The sequence below is a fragment of the Antechinus flavipes genome, chromosome 4 (assembly GCF_016432865.1).
Source record: "Antechinus flavipes isolate AdamAnt ecotype Samford, QLD, Australia chromosome 4, AdamAnt_v2, whole genome shotgun sequence".
Classification (NCBI taxonomy): domain Eukaryota; kingdom Metazoa; phylum Chordata; class Mammalia; order Dasyuromorphia; family Dasyuridae; genus Antechinus; species Antechinus flavipes.
The window spans coordinates 168,103,624-168,128,440 of record NC_067401.1 but is presented as its reverse complement, the minus strand read 5'-3'; the positions used below and the strand labels follow the sequence as shown (position 1 = coordinate 168,128,440).

Sequence of the window (24,817 nt, the reverse complement as noted above, 5' to 3'; positions counted from 1 at the left end):
CTGAACAAGGAATGAGTGGTAACCTGTTAAATTTCCATGCTTTAGCAAGAAAAACAATAAAAAAAAATAATATGAATTAGAATAATACTCTTTTCCAGAGGATAATGAATACCTCATTTGTTTTCAGTATCATTTGCAAAGGGCAAGAAGGATACTTGGCAAAATATGGAGAAGCTAAGATCCTGAAAGGGTAGCTCACACTTTGACAGCTTGTAGAAGCCAAAACACTCACATCTGAAATAATACATTGTTCTATGAATCTGAGGAGTGATTTTTATTACATGTTCAGAAATGTGTTGCCAAGAACTCATCTAAATGTCCTCTTAAGAGAGTTTACATTCTCAAAAAAGGTTCATAAATCAGTACTTGTCAAGGGAAGCAAGATTAAATCCTGTAGCAAGAACTGCAATTTTAGGAAGAAATTAGTTACCTGAAACCTGAATAATAAAGCCAAGGAACTCAATGTACTTTTCAAATACTATAACAAAACTTTCCCCCAAATCCCTGGGAAATGGAAGTCATAACAATACTGTTATAAGGGTTAGCTAGGCTTTAGACCAACAATAAAGCTTTACTATCTTCAAATAGAATCACAGACTTTTAGAGTTGGAAAGTTTTATCAGTGATCATTTATTCTGATTTGATCAGTTAGTGAGGAGAAAACTGAAACCTAGGGAGATAAAATGAATTGCAGAAAGTCACATATAGCTAAGTTAGTGTGAGAATCAACCCTCAATGATGGGCTTCTAAATTTGATTATATGTTATTTTATACTGTTCCAATTGGGTTAATCTTGTCTCCCCAAATGAATTATAGGCTTACTAGATTTAATGCTTTCATTCTACTATTGCTATGGCTATATCACTTGTGTTATAAGACAAAAAATTCCTAAAACACTTTTTTAAAAAATTAACTTTTTACTATGTAAATAACATAAGGTGCTAAGGGTTATAAAGACAAATAAGAGAAGCTGCTTCCCTCAAAGAATATATTATATAATTGGTGAAAATCATAAAAGTATTGAATGTAAAACAAATTATAATGGGGGTTATAAGATCTAGAAAGTCAGCCATGGTGTAATGGATAACAGAATTGGCTTCCAAGTCACAAAGATCAAGGTTCAAGAACTAGGTTTGACATATGTGTCCTATATGACTGGAAGTAAGTCACTTAATGCTTCAGTGTTCCCCAAACACTCTCAGAGACAAAGTAGCAGAACAACATTTAGATCTACAATGGAAGAGGGCATTTTTACACCACCAATTCCCTCTGATAAAATCATACATCAGGTCACTCTTACCAAAAAAACAAGGGATCTAAAGATAATCACTTCAGCCTAGGGAAGACCAGGAAATATTTATTTGGGAAGGTAACACTTAAACTAGGCCTTTCTCAGGACCAGATGGATTTGCACGTGAATTCTACCAAACATTTAAAGAACAATTAACTCCACTGCTATATAAACTATTTGAAAAAACAGGGATTGAAGGAATCCTACCAAATTCCTTTTCTGACACAGACATGGTACTGATACCTAAATCAGGTAGGTTGAAAACAGAGAAAAAAAAAATTATAGACCAATCTCCCTAATGAATATTGATGCTAAAATCTTAAATAAGATATTAGCAAAAAGACTACAGAAAATCATCCCCAGGATAATACACCATGATCAAGTAGGATTTATACCAGGAATGCAGGGCTGGTTCAATATTAGGAAAACTATTAGCATAATTAACTATATCAATAACCAAATTAACAAAAACCATAAGATCATCTCAATAGATACAGAAAAAGCATTTAATAAAATCCAACATCCATTCTTAAATAAAAACACTTGAGAGCATAGGAATAAATGGATGTTTCCTTAAAATAGTCAGTAGCATATATTTAAAATCATCAGTAAGCATCATATACAATGGGGAAAAACTGGAACCTTCGACAGTAAGATCAGGAGTGAAACAAGGTTGCCCACTATCACCATTATTATTCAATATTGTATTAGAAACGCTAGCCTAGGCAATAAGAATCGAGAAAGAGATTAAAGGAATTAAGAGTATGTAATGAGGAAACCAAACTATCACTTTTTGCAGATAATATGATGGTATATTTAGAGAACCCCAGAGATTCTACTAAAAAGCTATTAGAAATAATTCATAACTTTAGCAAAGTTGCAGGACACAAAATAAATTCACATAAATCCTCAGCATTTTTATACATCACCAACAAAATCCAACAGCAAGAGATACAAAGAGAAATTCCATTCAAAATAACTGTCAAAAGCGTAAAATATTTGGGAACCGAAGGAAAGTCAGGAATTATGTGAGCAAAATTACAAAAAACTTTCCACACAAATAAAGTCAGATTTAAATAATTGGAAAAATATTAAGTGCTCTTGGATAGGCCGAGCGAATATAATAAAGATGACAATACTCCCTAAACTAATCTATTTATTTAGTGCTATACCAATCAGACTCCCTAAAAAATATTTTAATGATCTAGAAAAAATAACAACAAAATTCATATGGAAGAACAAAAAGTCAAGAATCTCAAGGGAATTAATGAAAAAAAAAAAAATCAAATGAAGGTGACCTAGCTGTACCTGGTCTAAAACTATATTATAAAGCAGCAGTCACCAAAATCATTTGGTATTGGCTAAGAAATAGATTAGTTGATCAGTGGAAAAAGTTAGGTTCACAAGACAGAATAGTCAACTATAGCAATCTAGTGTTTGGCAAACTCAAAGATCCTAACTTTTGGGATAAGAATTCATTATTTGACAAAAACTGCTGGGAAAACTGGAAATTTATATGGCAAAATTAGGCATGGACCCACACTTAACACTGTATACCAAGATAAGATCAAAATGGGTCCATGATTTAGGCATAAAGAATGAGATTATAAATAAATTAGAGGAACATAGGATAGTTTACCTCTCAGACTTGTGGAGAAGGAAGAAATTTGTGCCCAAAGATGAACTAGAGAGCATTATTGATCACAAAATAGAAAATTTTGATTATATCAAATTAAAAAGCCTTTGTACAAACAAAACTAATGCAAATAAGATTAGAAGGGAAGCAACAAACTGGGAAAACATTTTCACAGTTAAAGGTTCTGTTTAAGGCCTCATTTCTAAAATATATACAGAATTTACTCTAATTTATAAGAAATTAAGCCATTACCTCTTCGATAAAGAGAGCCTTAATTGATCAAAGATGGACAGAAGCAGCTACACCCAGAGAAAGAACACTGGGAAATGAATATAAACTGCTTGCATTTTTGTTTTTCTTCCCGGGTTATTTATACCTTCTGAATCCAGTTCTCCCTGTGTAACAAGAAAACTGTTCGGTTCTGCACACATATATTGTATCTAGGATATACTGCAACCCATTCAACATGTAAAAGACTCTTGCCATCTAGGGGAAGGGGTGGAGGGAGGGAGGGGAAAAATCGGAACAGAAGTGAATGCAAGGGATAATGCTGTAAAAAATTACCCTGGCATGTGTTTTATCAATAAAAAGTTATTTTAAAAAAAAAAAGAAAGAAAGAAAGAAAGAAATTAAGCCATTCTCCAATTGATAAATGGTCAAAGTATACGAACAAACAATTTTCAGATGATGAAATTGAAACTATTACCACTCATATGAAAGAGTGTTCCAAATCACTATTGATCAGAGAAATGCAAATTAAGACAACTCTGAGATACCACTACATACCTGTCAGATTGGCTAAGATGACAGGAAAAAATAACGATGAATGTTGGAGGGGATGAGGGAAAACTGGGACACTAATGCACTGTTGGTGGAATTGTGAACAAATCCAACCATTTTGAAACGCAATCTGGAATTATGCCCCAAAAGTTATCAAACTGTGCATACCCTTTGATCCAGCAGTGCTACTACTGGGCTTATACCCCAAAGAAATACTAAAAAAAGGAAAGGGACCTGTATGTGCCAAAATGTTTGTAGGAGCTTTGTTCCTCGTAGCTAGAAACTAGAAAATGAATGGTTGCCCATCAATTGGAGAATGATTAGTAAATTGTGGTATATGAATGTTATGGAATATTATTGTTCTGTAAGAAATGACCAGCAGGATGAATACAGAGAGGCTTGAAGAGACTTACATGAACTGATGCTAAGTGAAATGAGCAGAACCAGGAGATCATTATATACTTCAACAACGATACTGTATGAGGATGTATTCTGATGGAAGTGGATTTCTTTGACAAAGAGAAGATCTAACTCAGTTTCAACTGATCAATGATGGACAGAAGCAGCTACGCCCAAAGAAAGAACACTGGGAAATGAATGTAAACTGTTTGCATTTTTGTTTTTCTTCCCGGGTTATTTTTACCTTTTGAATCCAATTCTTCCTGTACAACAAGAGAACTGTTCGGTTCTGCACACATATATTGTATCTAGGATATATTATAACATATTTAACATGTATAGGACTGCTTGCCATCTTGGGGAGGGGATGGAGGAAGGGAGTGGAAAAGTCGAAACAGAAGTGAGCGCAAGGGATAATATTGTAAAAAATTACCCAGGCATGGGTTCTGTCAATAAAAAGTTATAATTATTTTTTTAAAATGACATCTTAATAAAAAAAAAAAGAAAGAAAGAAAAAATAAACAAACTAGGCCTTTATGGATGGAAACTATTTCTATAAAATAAAGTGAGGGGATGACCACTAATTGAATTTTCCTTTGAAACAGTTATACCATTGATCAGGTATTTATACCAAAGAAGTCAAAAAGAGAAAGTTCCATACATGTAAAAATATTTACAACAGCACTGTTTGTAATAGCTAAGAACTAGAAACAAGTGAGTTCTCATCAATTGGCCAATGGCTGAACTAATTATGTTACGTAAATGTAATATAATACTGAGTCATAAGAAATAACAAATATGAATTCAGAGAAATTGGGAAGGCATATGATGACAGAATAAAATAAGGAAAACAAATTAAGTGAGGAACACAAGAAATTTAAAGACAACTATAAAATTACTTCAATTCTAATTTTTGCAGTGATGCATTATAATTTCAGAAGATTAAAGGCAAAAGGTGCAATTCTACTATTGCAGAATACAGGGATACATTTTCCAGACATGGTCAATATGTTGCTTTGTCTTGTTAAGCTGCAGTGAGCAGAGGAAATTCAGCAGGAAATGACAGAGAAGTTTCTTAAAACTACATTAACAAAACAAATTACCTTTCACAACTTTAAGTGAGAAAGTCCTAACTTAATAAGATAAAGAATCACAAAAAATAAAATGGGTAATTTTGATCCTATCAATATTTTTAAATTTTACATAAACAAAACCAACTAAATTAAAATTAGAAGAGGTAATTGAGGGAAAAATCTTGGCAGAAAGTTTCTCTCGTAAGGGTCTCATATCCAAGAAAGGAACTGATTCAAATCTGTTCCTGTTAGAAATTAACAAGTCATTTCCCAATAGAGAAATCTCAAGAGAAAATACAAACAGGCTGTTTCCAAAGGAAGATATGAAAAAGTGCTCCAAAATCACAAATTAGAAAAATGCAAATTAAAGCAAATATGAGGTTCCAATTCTCATCCATAAAAGTAGCAAAGATGACAAAAACGGAAAATGACAATTGCTAAAGAGGCCACAGGGAAACAGGTACATTAATGCATTATTTTGTGGACCTGTGAATTGCTCTAGCTATTCTTGGAAGCAATTTGGAAATATGCCCCAAAAGTTACTAATCTATGTGGACCTTTTAGGCCAAACCCCTGAAGATATCAAAGAAAAAGAAAAAGCACCTATGTATACAAAAATACTATAGCAGCTCATTTTGTTATAGTAAATAATTAGAAACAATGGGAGTATCCAAGAATTAGGGAAAAGCTGAAAAGTTGTGGTATAAGGTTATGATAGAATATTATCATGCTGTGAGAAAAGGATGATTTTTAATGAACTGATAAAAAGTGAAGTGGGCAAAATCAGGAAAACAATTTATACATAACATTATAAAGAAAAAATTTTGAAAGCCTTAAGTACTTTGACCAAAGAGTAGTTAGATGGCCTAGCACTGAAGTCAGGAGGACCTGATTTCAAATCTGACCTCAGACACATACTACTTCCTGCTCAGTGATCCTGAGCAAGTCACTTAAGCACAACTACATCAGCCAAAAAAAAACAAAAACAAAAAACAAGTTTTTACTTTAGAACTCTGATAAATTAAGTGACAAGAATGACTTCAAAAGAATCAACAATACTGCTGATTTCTTTATTATTAAAAAGATGCAGAATGAGGCATATATATTGATATGGCTGATGTGTTGATTTGTTTTGTTTGATTGTATTTACTTGTGAAAAGGAATAGAGCTTTTGTTTGATTGTGTTTATTTGTGAGAAGGGATAGATTTATTCAAGAATAGGGAAAATCACTGGAAAATGACAATAGTATAAAAAGAGAAAGCATCAATAAAAGTTTTTAAGACCAAGCAAATTCATTCTAGTTGTGAGAATTGCATAAACCAACTCATCTAAAGGGGAAATGACAGGATAAGTTTGAGGACAATGAGTAGTACAATTCAGGGAGAGCATAAAGTATAAAAAAGAATTACTCTGAAACTAAACCAGACTGGAAAACCTTAAACACTACATTAAAGGAGACACTAGTTGAGTAATACTTTATCAACAGATGTATAAGACAGTGTAGAGCAGGAAGATATTGAAAGCAAGCAAACTAGTTATAAGAGTGCCACAAGAACATCAAGGATAATTTAAAGGGAATGGTGGGGCAGTCTTAAAATGTTAAGAATGCTCTTCCCAATACATCAGAATATATTTCCTTTTACTCTTTTGTTCAGATGGGAGGAAAAACTATAGGTATAAAATATTGAATTTACTGTCAAGTTTTTTTTTTCATTTCTCAATGTATTGATTTTGCTGGTGTTTTTTCTCTTTTAAAAATTATTTTACTAAGGCAGGAGTTCTTAACTTGAGATCCAGAACTTTTAAAAAGACATATATTTTGATAATTATATTCCAATGTAATTGTTTCCCCACTGTAATCAAATTACTTTTAGTTTATGAATTTAAAAAACATTATTCTAAAGAAGGAATCCAAAGAAAGAACCACTGTGATATAGTTCTCTGGGAAAAGGGAGAAAAAGGAATACAAAGGTATTTGTTGTTATTTTAAAAATAAACTCTGATCTCTCTACTCTGAAAAAATTTAGGACCCTGATTAAATGACATTAAGTGACAAGAGTGACTTCAAAGGACCAACAATATAGCTGATTTCTTTATTATCATTAAAAAGATGCAGAATGAGGCATATATATTGACATGGGCGATGTGTTTGATCTCTCCCTCTAATCTCAACTACTCCCCACCCCACAATGGTGGCTTGCTGCTGCACATAGCAATATATACACATGCTGCTGGACTTTCTCTTCTACCTATGTTTGGTTCCCTTAGTACAGGTTACTGAATAATTATTATAAGATAGACATTTCCAGCTTGGAAGCAAGCTTCTGAACTTAAAAGGTCAAGAACTCCCCAGTCAGACTGGCTGCATTTGTGGAAGGCACTTGCTGAAGCTGCCACAATTCTTCCTGGAGAAAACAGTCACTGACAAGACATTAACTCCAAGTTCTGGCCTGACTTACCAGAAGACATGGCCCTCGAGGGAATTGTTCTGTCAGTACAGAGCAATGAAAGTGAAATGTCTATTTAAAAGTTCTACATTTACACATCTTAATGTTTTAAGAACAAATATCCTGAGACAGTATAATAGGAATTTGGTTTACTACATCATGTTTTAAAACTGTCCATGGACGCTTTTAAATCCTTTTTGGCTTTAAGCATTTCTTTTATGTGGAGAAAATAATTCTCCTATTAATCCTATTTTAGCATTCACTTATTTGGTTATTCTTAACTTGACAAACATCAATAAATATGAACATCTTCACATACAAAGAATAGAAAAGAGGACTGCAAGTAAAACCACAAATCTGATGTGTACTTTTAAAAACGAAATATATTCAGAGTTATTTGTCCCAACAACAACTTTAAAAAGTGTTAAAAAAGTCAAACTGGAAGGGACTGAGTTCAGTTTTTACACATGATTACCTTAAGGTATCAGGTAAAATTTAGTTGTATGGTTAGCACATTTTGAGTAATTAAGTTTGACTGCATTCATTGATCAGTATGTCTATTTTAAATAGCTTTTTATTTTCAAAATATGTACAAATTATCATGCTGCACAAGAAAAATCAGATCAAAAAGAAAAAAATGAGAAAGAAAACAAACATCAAGCAAACAATAAAAAAGGTGAAAATCCACATTCAATCCCCTCTCTAGATACAGATGGTTCTCTTCAACACAAGTCTATTGGAATTGGCCTGAATCACCTGATTGGTGAAAAGAAAAGGTCCATCAGAATTGATCTGCATAAGTATAACTCTAGCGGTTTCAAAATACTAATTAGCATATTTAACAATAGATCATTACTGTGTATTACTAGACACCAAAGCTAAAAGGCAAATGTCTCTTATACTGGTATAATTAGTGATAAGATAATTACAAACAATATAAAATATTTGGGAATCTATTTGCCAAGATAAATCCATGAACACAATTACCAATTACTTTCCACAAAAATAAAAGTCAAATCGAAACAACTGGGAAAATGTCAATTACTCATGAGTTAAAGTGAAAATTATACATAAGTAAATCTACTTATTCAGTACCATAACAATCAAACTACCAAAAAAAAACATTTTATATAGGTAGAAAAGTAATAAAATTCATCTGGAAGAACAAAGAATACCAAGAGAATTAAAAATGCGAAGAAAGGTAGCTTAGCCATATTAGACTTAAAACTGTCATTCATAAGTCATCAAAACCATTTGGTACTGGCTAAGAAATAAAGAAGTAGATTAATTGAATAGATTAGGTGCACAAGACACAATAGTAAACTACTATAGTAATAAATTGTTTGATAAACCAAAAACTCCCGCTTCTGGGATAACTCACTGTTTGGTAAAAATTTCTGGGAAAACTGTAAAATAGTAAGGCAGAAACTTAGCATAGATCAACATTTCACACCCTATATCAGGGATAAAGTAGAAATGGATTCACGATTTAAATGTAAACCATGAGCAAATTAGGAGAGCAACTGATAGTTTAAGTGTCAGATTTTTAGAGAAAGAAATTGCATACAAATAAGGTAAACAATATCTATATAAACAAGAGCTAGCATTATCTATAATGCAGAAATAATAAAGATCTTTCCCATAAGATGGGAAAGGGTAAAAAGCAACAGTTTCTCTACTATTATTTGATTTAGTTCTAAAAATATTAGCTTTTGTAACAAAACAAAGTAATGAAACAAGGAACAAAATTACAAATCTTTGCTGATACAATGGCTTACTTAGAGAACCTAATTGATTCAATTAAAAAATCAAGTGAAACAATTACTTCATTAAAGTAGCACGATTTAAACTCATAAAACCACCAGCCTTTCTGTATGTTTTCATTAAAAATAAGAAAAAGATAGAAAATAACCTGGACCTGATAGAAGATGGAGTCTAGTTAAAAATAAAAGGTTAAAAAGTTTTCCTTATAATAATTAGAGTCAGGTAAAACAAATCAACTCATCAGTCATGAATGAAAACGATTTTTTTCCCTACTTCTTTTTCACCACTGGTTTATTATCTTTCTCCCATAAGATGGGAAACATAATTCATTATCAGTCTTATGGAGTAATGATTACCCACTGGATTTTTAAGGTTTTATAAATTTTTTCTCCTTTAGATTTTTTTTTAAACAACTAATTCATGGTAAAAGAAATGCAAATTGAAACAAAGGAGGTTTTACCTCACACCCATATGATTGGCAAAGAAACAAAAGAAGAAAATGGAATTTATTGGAGGGGTTATGGAAAGAAAGCATACTATCTTGGTACAGCTATAAATTGATCCAACCAATTTGGAATTACTTTCAAAACTGCAATTATAATTGTTTTTTAAAAAATCACTGAAATATACATACCCTTTAAACTGTTAATCAAAGACAGAGGGAAATGATTCATTTTTACAAAAATGTTTTTAGCAGCATTTTCTGTTGTAACAAAGACTTAGAAACTAAAGGAATGTCCATCAACTGGGGGATGACTGAATAAATTATGTCATATGAACATAAAGGAATACTATCACATAGTTATGGCAGATTCAGAGAGCTCTGGAAAAATATATATGAACAAAAAATTAACAAAAGGAAAGCCAATTTATATAATGAATAAATGACAAAGAACTCATTAAGAGCTTTCTTTCTATGTGCCAAAGCACTATCTTAGTGCAGGTGACAGATGTAGAAGCAAACAAAATAGTCCCCATCTTCCAAGGAACTTGTGTTCTAATGAGGGAAGACTACACATAAAGAAGAACCAGAAAGGGAAGGGGGATGGATAAACAGTTTCAGGAAAAATAAGGAAAAAGTTGTATCTATCTTCTTCTTTGTCCCTCTCTCCCCTCATCAGATACCTCAGATTTAATTATCATCTTTATGCAGATGACTTCAATGTTTATTCCCCCACCTTTCATCCCATATCAACAACTTTCTATTGGACATGTCAAGCTAAGTATGTAACAAACTCCTTTATCTTCTCAAACTGAATTTATTCTCTTTCTACATTAGTTTTCTCCCCTTCTAAAGTATCCTGTTTCTACTGAAGACACCATCATATTCTGAGTGTTTCAGATTCAAAACTAAACATTATCCAGGTCTCCTGATTCTTCCTCACTTTACATATTCAATTAGCCACCAAATCTTACTACTGCCCCTTCACCAACATCTCTTTTGATCTGAGCCCTTCTTGTTCTCAACTAGATTACTGCAAAGGCCTCCTAATTAGCCCTTCTACTACCTCAAGACTCTCACAATCTAGTCTACCCTATATAGTCACCAAAGTAATTTTCCTTAAGTACAGATCTAGTTGTGTGACATCCCTATTCAACCAACCCCCCGACTTCTAATGTCTCTAAAGTAAATACAACCTGGCTCCGACCTGCCTTTCCAGCCTCTTTTGATATTATTCCATTCCCACACTCTTGAATTCAGTCACACTGTTTCTTAACCATGACACTCTCATTTCTGTGCCTGAGTACCGAAACTCTCCATGGCCGAAATGCATGCTTTTATTTCTCTCTCAATAGTTCCTCTCTCTTCTCAAGATGTTTTTAGACAAAATCAAGGAAATTATTTCCTGAACTCTTCATCTGTTATTGCCTTCTCTCCCAAGTAATCACAGCTACTTTGTGTATGTGTGTGTGTGTATGTATTAATTCACCTTATATTAATGCTATATATATAATTTTATATACTTATTCTCTCCAGTTATTCTTTAAGCTCACTGTAAGTAGGAACAGTTTTATTATTCATAGTTGTTTCCCCAATATCTAACATGTCTGACACATAGTAGTAGGTACTTTAAAAATTCTTGTTAATTGATTGTTTGAATCTAACTTTTTGTTTTTATATTACTGAAATGTGTGGCATTTGTTAATGACTGTTGTTAATGACTGTTAATGACTGTACTTTTGAAACTATAAATGTCCTGTGGGCTTAATGGCCATGCTATTTCAACCTAAATGTAAATCAGCTCAATCATCAATAAGCATTTATTGAATCTTATAATATGCCAGCACTACTTGGCTCTGGGGATTCAAAGGCAAAAATGATTTTTTGTCCTCAAGAAATTTATTTTCTATGGATTATACAACATGTATACATATAAATATATACAAAATAAATACAAAGCAATTTGTATTTAGGTGTAGTAGGTGGCATTTGAGCTAAGCTTTGAAGAAAACCAGAGCTTCTTGGAAGCTTTCTAACTAAAAATTTAAGATGTAGCAACCAGAAGGAATAAATATTCTTGAGGAGATTTTGAGCCTAGTAAAAATATTGTTTTAATACCAAGTACTGTTTAGGAAAGCCAAAGCTAGATGAGGTATAACAGCAGGAGACACTAAGAAACGAGATAACAAACAACATAAGGGCAACTGGCATCTGAAGAGAGGAAAATGGAAATCGAGAAGTGGGCAACAGGAAAGAGTGGGATACTGAAAGGAAAATTTCCCTCATTTATTATCTTGCCAAAAACTAGCTCTGCTCCTAGTCTGAAACAAAAGTATTACCAGAAAGGAGCTAATCCATGGGCTGTAAGCCACTGCATTCTACATTTAACTAAAAGTAATACTGCTGCAATAAAGTCCATTTCAATGTCAGCAGAAAATAATGGTTCCAAAAAGAATTTACAGAAAGGTCATTTTACATGATTTCCCTCAAGAGAACCTCCAAAGAGGTTAAGCATTCTAAAAGTTGGGATTAACAATTCATTCAGGTAGAAATAATCAAAATATTATCAAATTTAAAAGAAGCTAATCTCTCTAGACAGCCATTAAACCACAAAATTAAGAGATATTTGCACTCTCCACATTCCCCAAACACACTCTTCTTTCTGGTGTCTGTGAGGTATACTTATAGGCAGATTTTGATTTATGATACCTTGAAATTTAATCTGATATCATATTTGAGATGTCCATTATAATCAAGGCACTGTGCTAAATCCTAAGGACACAAATATAAAGCAAGTTGGTCAAAGTATCATAAGGAAAGCTGAAAATAAGTATTTATTTGGCCATTTATTAGTCCTGGTACTTTACAAATATATCTCATTTGATTGTCACAACCTTATGAGGCTGGATTAATTCAGGTCTTCCTGAATCCAAGCTCCATGTTACATCCACTGCTCCACTTAACTATGAACACTATAAAATACCCTTTACAGAAATACAGACTTAAAAAATAGCAGTCCTTGTGGGTAAGTCCTCAATGGGTAGGCTATTCAATTAAGTCCTCAATGGATAGGCCTTTCCAATGTAATTAAAGGAAAGTACTTATATTAGGTTACTTCTAAAAAGTAATTATAACCAAACTACTAGGTTCAAGAGACATTGTGAAGGTAAGAATTAGCAGGATGAAAGAAAGGAAAGGATCATAAATGACACAGAAATTTAGGTCTTGAATGGGTCAACCAGAAATAAAGAAGTGAGGCAGAAAAGCAAAATTCTGGAGTTCAATTTGGGACAAGGTGATTGATTACAAGGCACTACCAGCACATCAGGGGGAGATACCCAGCAGGCAGCTTAAGAAATGAGACTGGAATTCGAGGGTAAGGTTAAGGTTTGAGATATCATTTGGGAATCATCTTCATCGAAGTGAAAAATGATTGACATTGCCAAGGGAGCAAGTACAATGAGAGAACAAATGACAAAGTTTTGGAGAATAATAAGTTGACAAAGGAAAAAAAGAAAAAGAATAGTCAGAAAACACAGATAACTACAGAATCACAAAATTTTGGAACTGAAAGGGATTTTAGCTGCTATAAGATCCAATCTTAAAAGAAATCTCCATTATAACATATCTGACAAATGTTCACTAGGTCTTTTGATTGAAGACCTACAATGAAAGAAAATCTATTACATCCCAAAGTAGCCAAACAGGACTTTGAGATACTCTTATGAAGTTTTTCTGACACAATGCCTAAATATTCCTCTTTGCATTTCCCATCTTTTGCTCCTGGCTCTGACTGAGCATACCAGTCCCACACCACAAACTAATTATTAAACATTCTGAAATAAATGTCCTTTAGAGTCACTTCAAATTCAACATCCACAAACAGAATTCATTACCTTTCCCCCAAACCCACCAATCTTTCAAACTTTCTTATTTCTGTCAAGTGACAATCACCTAGGTTTACAAACTTGGTGTTATTATCTTCATCTTCTCACTCTCACTCACTCCACTTATGCAATTAATTTTCAAGTCTTTTCTAACTTAATAATATCCCTTATATTTTTCCCTTCTCCCTTATACAGCCAATGCCTCAGTTCAGGTTCTTATTACTTCTAGTCTAAATAATTATACTATCTTCTATTGGGGATTTAAGTCATTCTCCTCTCCAATCCATTTTCCATATGATTTTCCTAAAGTGCAGGCCTGACATTACACCATCCTCCACCCCCTAATCATGTTTAAATTCCAATGACTTCCTATTGCCTTAAGAATCACATATAAACTTCTCTATTTGGCATTTTAAAGGTCTTTACAATCTGGCCTATTCTTACTTTTCCAGTCTTCATAATACATAAACTTTTCATACTGAACAAGCCTACTTGTTATTTATCTCCCATGTAAGTACCTTTGTATTATATGCCTTCCATGATCTACACAGTCTTCCTTTTCACCTCTGCTTTTGGGAATCTCTGATATTTTTCAAAATTCAACTGAAAATACCTCTATCTACACAAAACCTTTCCTAATTCCCACAGCTATGGGTGCTGTCTCTTCTAAAATTATCTTGTATTCATTTCATATGTATGTACATGCTGTCCCCCCATCAGAAAATAAACTTCATTTCATGTTTGCCATTATATTAGCTACATTTAAATCACAAGGGCTTTGGAGAGTAAAATTAAAAAAAAAAAAAAACTAGCAGAGATGGATTAAGGAATCATATGGGGTTAGCAGGGCAAAAATTACAGCAAAGAGCAAGAAGAGATTAAAAGATGGAGACCAAATAATGTCCCAAAAGTCTTAGTATGATTTTAAACTAAAGCTTAGCATAGTACCAAGACTTTTGGGAAACACTGAACACATCACTGCTCAAAATCAAGTGGAGAAAATAATACAGCCAGGACAAGGTTGTTGAGACTTTTTAAAAAATCAAGGCACCGTAGGTTACAAGAAGGGCAAAGAGTAAATTTGGGAGGCTCAAGGGAAAGGTGGAAGGATAAGACAGGAAACTGTGCCTCGAAAAGGGGATTTCAAAATTTACTATCTTAGAGGAATCATAGTTTTAAAGAAATGGTAAGGTCCATACTATGGAAAGGGAATAAAATTGACTAGAGAGGAAGACTTCAGTTGTTGAGGATTTCAAGGAACTTTGAGAATAAGCCATTGAAGTTGGAAAGATCTCAGAGATTATCCAGTTCAAATCTCTCATTTTTCAGATAAGGAAACTAAGGCCCAAAGAGATTAAAAGAAAAAGAATGGCCAGAAATCAGGAAGAACTGCAGGTTACACTGATAATAAGTTCCCAAATGAAGAATCAAACTAAGATCTTCAATAAAAAGGAAAATTAAACTCTCCTAAACTTTAAAAAAATTACATCTTTTTAAGCAATTATATATATAAAATATCCAGGGAGAAGGAAACCAGGATCTAGATACTTTTAAAAAACCATCAAAAGGAAACAGATAAGTTATATCCACTAAAGATCTGACTAATGAGCCTACGTATTTATTGCTTTCATGCTTCCTCTACTCTAGGTTTATTTAGAGCACTAGTTTATGTTTGCTGCTCTATCCAAAAAGTAGTACTTCTTTTTCCCTCAACTTAAAACATTTATTGGGTACTTACTATATATACGGTCCAATATTATGCTTTGAGGATACAGTGGTTTTAAAAAACCCTGCATTGCCCTATTTTCAAGGAGTTTATAATTACTAGTTTCAGAATATGACATTTAAATAAATAAGCATACTACAAAATAGACTGTAAAAAAAAAAAAAGGCAGTTAAGAGATGCCAATACAATGTCGGAAAATTTGAAAAAGAAGTAACAACTATAATCTGGGGATCCAAACTGACTTCTTAGAGGATGTGATCAACTGAGCTAAGCCTTAAAGATTTCAAGACATTTCAAGACAAAGATTTTCAAGAGAAAAAGATCCATGCATGGTTGGAGAAGAGTATAGTTACAGGAAAGAACTTGAATTCATAAATGGAAGTGAAAAAAACAGGAGACAGTGCTTATAAGGAAATAAGGTTGAAAAGGTACACTACAGTCAAATAGTAGAGGGCCTCAAATGACAGAGTAAGGAGTCTGCATTTTATCTTACAAGCAATAGCAATTTCCAAATAAGTAGACCTAAAAGTATCAAAAATTTCTTTTCCATTCTAAATTCCAGGAAAAAGGAGAAAAAAAAAAGTAAGTCAAGTATACTAATATTTTTGGCTTATACCTTAAAGAGAAGGAAGCCTGGAAAGACTCAGGAAAAATAATTGCTCAATCTTCTAAGAATATAATGCTCCACATATTGGTGACATGGTAACTCAGCCAACAGAAATGAAATTTTTCTCTTCCCTTCTCACAAACCCAACTACAAGGAAGCAGCTAACAAATCACTCCAAGTTTAACCAAACATGAGTAGTTTCATTCACACATAAAGATTTCTCCCCTACCACAAAACATCTGTTGTTACTGATTACTTGTCCTGAAGCCACTGGGGTGAATGCCTATGGTTAAGATCTATGCTATCTACAATAGTATTTGGAGGGTAAATACTATCATACTGTTAACTAACAACCATGTTGTATTGTACTAAAGGATGATTAAAAAGTGTTAACAAAACCCTTTCCTTTTCACAGAGAAAGATAGGCTTATCTGCAAGTATACTACCTAGGCTGATATCTTTCTCCTTTACTCAGTAATTTCAGTTATCAAGGGAGAGAAGAGAATTTATTTTCTGCCTTGGTCAAATTTGGGATTCAGCTTGTAGAAGATATAACCAGGAATAGGACTACTACTTGATAAGAATTTCTTAGAGAAGGTGGAGAAGCACATTCAACTTTACCATATTTAAATCTAAAATGACTAGGAATTAAGGAACAATCTACAGGGAATAACCTTAGACTCTTCATAGTGAAAAAAAGATTTCTGCTGCAGTAGTTCTCAAAATGTAGCTTGGAAAGACTCTGCTGAGGACGCACAAGGTCAAAACTATTTTCATACTAATACTAAGATGTTTTAATTTCTAATATAGCAAACTATTGATAGATATAACACATAAACAAAAGGCGAGGGAGTCCCTCAATAATTTCTAAGGGCATAAATGAAGTTCAGAGGCCAAAAAATTTGAGAATCATTGCTCCATTATAAGAGGATGACACAATTAAAAGATAAAACGTCTTGCCTATAGTAACTTGCCTATAGTTTAGTAGTTCATCACATACTCCATGGAAAATTTTGAAATATTTTAACTGGAGGAGAACCTACCCTTTCTGCAATCTTGAAAGTTAAAATAAAAATCATGTTGATGATCTTATAAAAAATTAAATAACAAAGAATCCTTCCTAAGGAATATATTCTGTTTAAATGCCATAATTTAATATTTAATACTTCCTAACATAAAAAAAAACAATCCTACAAATACTAAACCAGATTACTAAACTTGATGCTATTAAATTAGACCAAAAGTATCTAAATTAGCAGGAACTTAAGACAAGTGGCTACTTTTCCAGCCATACAAACAAAAATATGGGAAGCATCTTTAGTAATATCTTTTAATGTTATTTAAATATGTGTATTAATATACAGATATAAACAAATGTCAAAATTCTGACTGACTGCTACTTGAGAATAATTTCCTTGTTCTCTCCTTAAGCTATATAATAAAAACAAGTAAAGACAAAAATCAAACCATGTTAACCTTTCTTATTCTTTGAGGAGTTAGGGCAAAGGACCTGTTTCACACAGAGCAGCTAACTGGATAATGTACTTTTAATTATTCAATACTAGAAATGTGCAGGAAAGAAAAAAATTAAAAATAAGTATCACAATTTGGGATAGAGAATGTTTTCCTATATATTTTTCCTTTACATATAAAAAAAATAAAGGAAATCTTAAAAATTTTTCTTTCCATATATCCAATAAATTCATGTCTATTAAGCTGAAGTATATCAACTAAGTTATAATGACTTCATGTTTAAGATCTAGCTTCTGGTTTGGGGTTCTTTTTTTTTTTTTTTTTTTTTTTAACTTTTCAATAGTATTTTACTTTTCTAATTACGTTAAGATAGTTTTCAATATTCATCTTTGTAAGATTTTGAGTTCCAAATTTTTTCTTCCTCTCTCTTACCTCCCCCTCTCCAAGACAGCAAACAATCTAACACAGGTTATACATGTACAATCATTTTAAACACATTTCCATATTCATCATGTTGGGAAAGAAAGCCAGAATAAAAGGGAAAACCATGAAAAAGAAAAAGGGAACAAAAAAAGGTGAAAATAATATATTTCAATCCACATTTTGTTTCTACAGTTCTTTCTCTAGATATGGACTTCATCCCAAGTCCATCGGAAGTGTCTTCTATCACTGTACTGCTGAGAAGAGCTAAGTCTGTCACAATTAATCATCACATGATCTAGCTGTTACTGTGTAAAAGGTTCTCCTGGTTCTGCTCACTTCACTCATCATCAATTTATGTTAAGTTTCTCCAGCTTTTCTGAAATTAGCCTGTTCATCATTTCTTAAAGAACAATATTCCATTACATTCATAAATCATAACTTATGCCATTCCCCAAAAAATAGGCATCTACTCAATTTCCAATTCCTTGCCAACACGAAAAAAAACTGCTACAACCATTTTTGCACATGTGGGTCCTTTTCCTTCTTTTATGATCTCTTTGGGATACAAACCCAATAGTAACACTGCTGGATCAAAGGATATGTACTGTTTGATCTCTTTGGCCATAATTCCAAATTGTTTTCCAGAACAGCTAGACAAGATTTACCCTCATATGACTTCTTCAGAAAACTATAAGACATAGCTATGGTTCCAGAAATTAACAAATATGTTAAATGTTAATCACATTTTAAGAATTATGAATTTTTAAATCTACTTTTCAATGTAATTCATCTAACCTGAATGACAAATACAATAAAAATTTTAAATAGCCTATGAGGCAATCCAAATCTAAATAATCCCAACAATCATTGAACTCAAATAAAGGTAAAGAGATCAGCAAAGATATAAATACAGTATAAAAGCTTAATTTTTTTGTTTTTCCACTACATTTGTATTGTTAAATCATCTATAACCCACTGAGATTACTGAATTCTTACCAATTTATAGATGGATGTTAATTGTCACAAGGAACTTGTTGTAGAGGTAGAAGGTCTGATGGTCCCTGAATTTCTATATATACCTTAGTATAGCAAGCCATACTGATTTGCCTGAAAAAAATAAAGTGAAATATAAAGCAAAGTGCTAGTAAGATTACCGCCCCCCTTAATTTTTGAAGGATTAAATAAATTAACTGTTAACAAAGAAAACTCTCCAAAGTGGTTTTTAAGAGCCAAGGTAATTTAGGAATTATGTTTAATCATGTCCTCGGGTTGGTATTTTTATTTTCTACATTTAAGTAATTCATTGAAAGGTAACTTTCACTTACAGACAATATAAGCCACAGTCATTGATTCAATTTAGAATAATAAAAACATTTCAAAAGCTTTCAACAAAGATCTCAATTATTAATGAACTGAACTTCAACATCTGCTCTGAGAGAAGTTTCCAAAACTATTCTAACACATTGACACAAAAAAAAAAAAAAAAAGGTCATAATTAGTTAAAATAATTCCACCATAAATCTGTCGCCCAGGTGAAAAAAACAGCCAAATTCCGACTTTCTTCTTCTCCTACATGATAATACACAATATACAGTAACCATTTCCTAATATATCAATTCGAAGTTGGATTATTAAAAGCCTTCAAGTACAAAAGAAATTTTATCCACACAATCAGACCATGAAAGCCTTGGCATCTAGCTCTGCTTCTGGGATTAATTTTAAGAAGACAGTAAACATTTAAGCATTCAAGACAAACCCTTTCTCTTCTTCACTAGTTTTCTAATTGCACCTCAAATAGGAATCAAATTAGTATCAGGCTAACACATAATGCCAATATTTAAATATAGAAATTAAAGTTTCTAGATTTATCTGAGTTCTAGCTAGGTTCCAAAATTATTTTAGGAATTTTAAATTCCTCATTAAAGAGGAAAAAGAAATAAGAAAGAAGAGCATTGGCTCAAATGAATTGAAATTTCTTAGAGAGCCAAAAAAATTATGTCAGCAGAAAAATCATCCAGTTCTAACATGAACCAGACAACTAATGGTGAGAAGGAACAACAAACAACAGTGGGAAGGCACTGAAGAATAATAAAAGTAAAACTACGACTATAAAGTGGAAACATTATTTCATAAATTTTTAAATATGTAATATAAATTTATACTGAAATTTATACACGTGTTTTCTGGCCTTTTATTCAGCTAATTCTAAGGGTTAGGGGAAGTGCTTCTAGCCATGTATGGATTTACCAATGGGAGTCCTCTAACTGAATGCTGAAATGGAAGAACTGATGGCTTATGGATGTCAAAAAAAAAAAAAAAAAAAAAAAAAAAAAGAATGGCTTTCAGCCTCTTGTTTGTCTTGAGTCTTAACAGATTGCAAAATATGATTTAAGAGGATAAGAAAAGTATCATCCTGAAAGGACCATGTCTCCAGGACCCTATCAATGCAAAAGGTCTGGAGATCCCATTGGAGGTTCCATCAGAATTAAATGATGGAAGTACTAATATCCTCTGGGAAAAGCAGTGACTGGAAATAGATATAAACTGGAAAGACCACAAGAAAAAAGATCAAACTTGCTCTATTGATCTGGCAGTTCCTAATTCTAAGATAAAATGTGAAATGTCTAATTAGCACTGTTGCTTTATATTCTGACCCAAAGAACTATAACAGTAGCTATAAATTATATCACTGAATCAATATGAATCCTATTAATTCTATAAATGCTCCTTGTGATTCTTCCATGGCCTTCTTTGTCTCTGTATAGAAATAAAATATATTCAATGCTTCATTCAAAATATATATTAGACGTCTTTTTCTACTTTCTCTTGGGAAATCTGATACACTTTTAAGCCATAACTAAGATTATAATTAGCAATTTCCACTGAAAAGCTTGGGGGATGTGGAGGGGATTATTGAGTCAATAACTGTGAGAAAAGGGAGCCTGCTACCTCCCTAATTGGAGAAAGGATTCCCTTAGCAACGAACACATGGCTAGATAAAGAAGGGGGAGGGGCAGGAACCCCAGCCCTCGTATTCCCACCAGTAGTGCCACAACGCTAGAAATACCAACTTAGTTCACACGTTCCTTTTCCTATATTTTCTATTTACTACAGTCAAGGTAGGACTCAGAAACACTCGGGAAAGTTTGGAGTAAGGATGCCTCCTTCAAAAACCAGCTTCACACCAAGTCCTAATAAATCCTAAGAGAGACTCCTTTTCCCAAATCGGACTCCCACCCCAATTCTCTACATTACTACTTACCACCATAACCACCACTATCGCATCCCTCGACTACTGGTAGCAATAGGGTTGTCACACAACTCCCCATACAGAGAGCAGCTCTCTTTCAGATTGCTCCTCCTTCCAAGAGTCCTACTAAACAGTCCAGAGTCAGAGGCTCCAAAAATACCACTCCCGAAGTAGTCTGAGAGTTGAACCAGGAAGCTCCGAATTCAAATTCAGACATTTAGCAGTAAGACTAGCAGCAAGTCGCTTAATCTCTTATGGCCCTCAATTTCCTCATCTGTAAAATTAAGAGTTGTTGAGAATAAGCAGCTCAGCACACACTAGGAGCTTGAAGGCTTTCCTTCTTGCTCTCTCCCCCACCCCTAACACTGGAAAGACTCCCTAGTTTGGGGGCCCTGAAGCAGACAGCCCATCCCCTCTCTACCTCCCCCCCCCCACCTCTCCACCTAGCCCGGTGGCCTGGCATTTCTCCCCGATACGAGGAATGCCTCACCGCGTCCCATCCGTCTTCGGCCCATCCGGAGCAGCCAGAACCGAGACTCACCCAAGGACCGGGCACGCAAGAAACCAGACTCGCCTCCGGCTCTCTAGGATGTCGGGTCCCGCCAGTGCTGCCACAGCCTCCTATCCTAAGGACAAGGCGGGGAGGGGCGGGAAAGAGACCTGAGTCCAGGACGCAGATACGACTCGAGGCCCGGCCCCCCGGCCCGCCCCCTACTCGGCTGAGGTCGCCTCTAGAGGGATTGAGGATCCGCCCGCCCGCAGGGCCTGCCTCTTGTTGCTGCGGCTAGCGCAGCTCCCGCCCTCCCAACTCCAACTCTGGTTCCGGCTCCGGCTCCGGCTCCGGCTCCGGCTCGGGAAAAGGGAAAAGCGCCAGCCAGGCCACCCCGCCCTTCACCCGGTCTCCTGTTTCCGGTCCGGCAACACTTCCTTAGCAACCATCCCTGACAACTAAGGCGGCGCGGCGGCGCGGCAGTGGGTGGGGGAGGGGCCGACCGAAGAGGCTTTCTCGCTAGCCGCCCAAGCCCATACCCAGTGCTGCTTCTCTTTTCTTCCTCTTCTTCACAGTCTGTCCATCTCCTTCTACCCCGGCCTTCCTCGCCCTGGAACTTCGGCCATGGGAACAGAGTTTTCGGCATTTGGGAGCTCTCCAATGAGTTTGCTTCGGCAAGGCGAGGGAATTTGAGAGGAAAAGCACCGAATCTTCCTAGAATCCGGCATCCATCGCCACCTAATCATAGCATACACATCCCTCACCTTCCCCTCCAAACCTTAAAAAAAAAAAAAAAAAAGATTGTGGGGAAAGAGGGAAATGTGTGTTCTACCCTCCCTGGCACTTTAAAAATGATAAAGCGAGAATGCGACCGGTTCAAGAAGAACTTTAAGAAAAAGGTTTGGAGGAGGAATGTGAGCCATTCAACTGGCGCAGATTATTGGAAATGGGCAACCTTTTTATCCAATCATGAGAACCCAGAAAACACTTTTGTTAGATCAATTCTATTCAGCCACCTTTTTCTGTGACAATAGTTGATAGCAATAAATATTTATAAAGTATTTAGTGTGTTAGACGTGCTAATGTGAAAAAGACAAGAAGCTTAGAATATAATTCGAGAAGGCGACAAACAAAAGCTGAAAAGCAGCTAGGGATGGGAGAAAGAAGAGATAGCAGGCAGAGTGGCATGAAGACCAACAGGAGAGGAGATATGAGATATCTGAGGAAATGTTATTCCTGATCTCCTTTAAATGTAGGAGTTTATGGTTTCACCCTCTAATCAGAGGGGCAAAGGGCACTGATGAGGCCGATTGGATCTTGCAAGATGAGGAGACTTACACTTCCCGAAAATGAGTTTACTCGGGACATGGTGAACCCAAGTCCAGAATTAGTGCAGCCACAAATGAGAAATGAGGAAATTTCTGAGCAGGGCTATTTAAACTTTTTGTCTGACCTCTTTTTGCCTGAGACTGTATCCTGAACCAAAATGTTTCTGGCAGTTAGTTCGTTTGTGGACAGTACAAAGGGTTCATATTGTGTGTTCAGATCCAAGGCTGCAATAAAATCTTAGGATGCAACACAGGCAAGTAACCCCAGATTCATTACATTTTTGATTTTGAATTAAGTTTTGATCCTTGAGTTCAATAAACTTTTACTGCTGCCAAATTGTTTATGACCCTCCCACATTCAGTTATGAAATCCCCACATGGAATAGTGACCCACAGTTTAAGAAGTTTAAATATACACAAAGATGACCCAAACACTCTCCCTGACCTTTCTAAGCATTTTCTTTAGCAATCATCAAACATTTATTAAGCACTCACTATGTGCGGGACACTGGGTTGAGCTGTGTGATTATGGTGATATTTGTTTGTCCTTTGTTTTCTAAGAAGACCAATAATATCACTAGCTGATATCTTAACTTACATGTAAATTGGATTTAAGTGAGGCAGAGTTGCACAAAGTTTATCAGCCTCACTGCTTTCCAGAGTCATCAAAGTCCAGTGGCACGATAAAGTCAAGGATAAAGACTAGTGATGCCCAGGATGCAGTGGATGACCTTGTCATCTTTGGTATTTGACCAGTTTCTAATTGTTCCATAACATCTGCTTCAGCTATCTTCATGGCCACTAGAACAAATTATTCGAATTTCCCCATTCCACAAGAGAAATCTTCATATGCTTAGGGTAAACATCCCCTTAACTCACCCACAGATTTGAGACCATTAGTTATTCTTAAAATGGTTTAGCCCATCTTCTAAAAAAGTTTTACTAAGTTGTGGTCTCTGCCCATGTTACACTTTATTAGAATTGGTGAGGTGAGAATTGGGTAGCTGGTAGACAGAAAGGTGGAGGAGCAACTCTGAAAAGAGCTTGGTAAGCCCTCTTACCAGAGGTGCTAGTCCTCTTTGAACAATTTGTATGCACTAAGCTGGGAATACAAAGGCAAAAACAGTACTGCTTTCGAGGAACTGACATTCCAATGGGGAATCCAATATATAAATGACTAGATACATATAGCTATATAAAGAGTAAATGCTAGCTGTGTGACCCTGGGCAAGCCACTTAACACCAATTGCCTCAGCAAAAAAAAAAAAAAAAAAAAAAAGTAAATGGAAGACAGTCTAAAGAGGAAGGCATTTTCAGCTTGAAAGATTGGGAAATGCTACCTCTAGAAGGTATGGTTTGAGCTGAGTATTCACCAGGTAAGAAAAGGTCCAAGCATTTCAAGCACTGAGGGACAGTCATGCATAAGAACAGACAGAGGAGATGGAATGTCATATTTCAGGAACACTAAGTAATCCAGTATAACTGAATAGTAGAGTAAGAAGAGGGATATAAAGTAAAAGAAGGCTGGAAAGGTAGGAAGGGGCCAGGTCATGAAAACCTTTAAATCAGTGGTTCTCAAAATTTTGTTCTCAATATCTTCATGTTGTTAAAAAAAAAAAAAAACTATCGAGGATCTGTTCAAAGAGTTTTTGTTCACATGGGTTATATTTATAGCTATTTACTATATTAGAAATAAAAAATAATTTTGAATTTGTAGACCCTCTGAAAGGGTTTCAGAGACCCCAACAATTCTTTGAACTACACTTTGAGGACCACTGTTTTAAATGATAGAGGAGTTTA

The 24,817-nt window shown here is 34.6% G+C and overlaps 1 protein-coding gene across 4 annotated transcripts in view; it reads right to left on the bottom strand.

Annotated features, from left to right (window-relative positions):
- The window catches only part of TBC1D16 (TBC1 domain family member 16), a 114,006-nt gene extending 91,108 nt beyond the window's left edge, over window positions 1-22,898 (bottom strand). Inside the window, exons 1-2 of one of the 4 annotated variants that reach the window (XM_051995433.1) lie at window positions 21,690-22,898; window positions 18,946-19,056 (exon numbers count right to left, since the gene is read on the bottom strand). The gene's annotated coding sequence lies outside the window, so the exon portion shown is untranslated. Of the gene's footprint in view, window positions 1-18,945; window positions 19,057-21,211; window positions 21,428-21,689 lie in introns of those variants that run through there. The other 3 variants (XM_051995434.1, XM_051995436.1, XM_051995435.1) reach the window with 3 other exon arrangements.
- Window positions 22,899-24,817: the final 1,919 nt, after the last annotated feature.